We start from the raw sequence: 2,435 nt of genomic DNA, 5'->3' as shown, positions 1-2,435 counted from the left end.
CAGAGTCACCGCTTGCTTTGCTGTCCGTGGAGAGACTACACCACGCTACGCCGTTGATCTGTATACCTGCAGCAGCATCGATCGCTCACACAGAAGATGTCACGTTATTATGGGAGAAAAAGGCGTACCGCGGGCCGTTGTGGCCGAGCGGTTCTAGGAGCTTCAGTCTGGAACCGCGCGACCGCTACGGTTGCAGGTTCGAATCATGCCTCGGGCATGGATGTGTGTGATGTCCTTAGGTTAGTTAGGTTTAAATAGTTCTAAGTTCTAGGCGACTGATGACCTCAGATGTTAAGTCCCATAGTGTTCAGAGCCATTTGAACCAAGAAGGCGTTCCCGCCCAACAGTCTATAAAGCAATAGACAATACTTCTATCAAGACCGAGAACTTTGTAGGCGCACAAGTCATCTTGCATAGTCCATCAGTTCTCTGTGGTGGAGTTCCGAATTTTACGCTTAGCAACAATGACACCAATGAGCAAGGTAATGGCTAGGTCACCGTTGCTTTAGTACGCGGACCTAAAGTAGATAAAGTTCCAAGGCTACAAAGTTTTAACATCCGTGACGTCATTGCTTATCGGACATTTCGAATTGCAGAGGTCTACAACAGAGATATGGCTAAATCGTACTACCTGTCGTCGATGCCATTGGTTCTTAGGACGAGGAATCATCGTAAAATAAACGAACCTGAATCTGTCTCAGTGTGGGTGAAAGGTGCTGACAACAGTAAAAAAATTAACTGCCATCGGTGATCTCACTCATTATTATAAAAATTTAAAAAAAAATATTTTCTTTCCTCTTTCCTTACCCAAAAAACTACAATTCTCTTAATTAATGAGCTTATTGCATCAGCCACATTGGATGCACTCTGTGTGAGCGTTGACCTCAATGATTACGCAACCGCACTGTTGCAACAATAAATTTTGAGTAAATTTAAAACCTCTAAAAGGGTGTACAAATTTTGTTCCAGCAGTGTATATAAAGACGTTTTTGAACTACTGATTTGCCGAATTTTTGCAGCATGAATGGAAACCGTACGAAATTCTTTGGCGGGGGACCACTCCCATCGGCAGTGTGCACAGGAAGACGGCAGTTGGTCACCGCCCGCAGAGTTACCTCCAGACAAAACCAACTGCCGTCACAAAATTTTCTTTTCATCAGAGTAAATGAATTACGTTCCACGCACAGAGGCGGTTCCCGTTCACCGGAACGACAGACTTAAACTGGACGGTAAGGCGGCGAGCGAAATTAGGTGGACGCCCGCAGCCCCAGGTGAACGGGCCGCAAAATGGAATAAAAGGGCGAGCGGGTGCGTGCGGGCCGGGAGTTAATTTAGGCGCTTTCTGGAAGGCTGCCGCTGCCAGCGCGCATGCGCATGACGGTCGCTGACACTCCGCCTGCTAAGTATGCATAGCGCGGCCCGGCCCGGCGAGCGCAGGTGAAATACGGCCGCCGCGACGCAGGCAATCTGCCTGGGTAAATAGCGACACGGAGCGCAAAGGCCACGCGGGCAGGCCGCGCTGTGTTAACTGCGCAAACCGTCACGCGCTCCCCCCCTGCGGCTGACCCCCTGCCCAGACGCCGACGCGACGGCGCCGGGCCGCCGCAGCCGCGGCAGCTACCTGCCGGCGTCGGCGTCTACTAACGTCGCCTGCCCTGCCACTCAAGCCGCCCCACTGCGCAGTTGGACAGCTACCAGGGATGGCCGGCGGGTCCCGTTAAACGGCGAATGAACCGGAGCTTCCGGCTAGCGCGGTTATCTACGACGGTCAGTCAAACACAGGGTGACTCCGTGAAGACGTTACAAACTTTCAGCGATGATACCAAGTAGGTTCCTTACAGAATATACTGATGCAATAGCTGCATACTTAACAATCGTATACACCTGAAACTTCCCGGCAGATTAAAACTGTGTGCCGGACCGAGACTCGAACTCGGGACCTTTGCCTTTCGCGGGCAAGTGCTCTACCAGGAAGTTTCATATCAGCGCACACTCCGCTGTAGAGTGAAAATTTCATTCTAGAAACATCCCCCATACTGTGGCTAAGCCATGTCTCCGCAATATCCTTTCTTTCAGGAGTGCTAGTTCTGCAAGGTTCGCAGGAGAGCTTCTGTAAATTTTGAAGGTAGGAGACGAGGTACTGGCAGAAGTAAAGCTGTGAGGACGGGGCGTGAGTCGTGCTTGGGTAGCTCAGTTGGTAGAGCACTTGCCCGCGAAAGGCAAAGGTCCCGAGTTCGAGTCTCGGTCCGGCACACAGTTTTAATCTGCCAGGAAGTTTCATATCAGCGCACACTCCGCTGTAGAGTGAAAATTTCAATCTAGAATCGTATACACCTGGCTGAAAGGCCGCTGGACCTGATGGGATACCAGTTCCATTTTACACAGAGTACTCGAAGGAACTTGCCGCCCTTCTTGCAGCGGTGTACCGTAGGTCT

This window comes from Schistocerca cancellata, chromosome 7 (genome assembly GCF_023864275.1).
Source record: "Schistocerca cancellata isolate TAMUIC-IGC-003103 chromosome 7, iqSchCanc2.1, whole genome shotgun sequence".
Taxonomy (NCBI): domain Eukaryota; kingdom Metazoa; phylum Arthropoda; class Insecta; order Orthoptera; family Acrididae; genus Schistocerca; species Schistocerca cancellata.
This window is presented reverse-complemented; position numbering follows the sequence as displayed.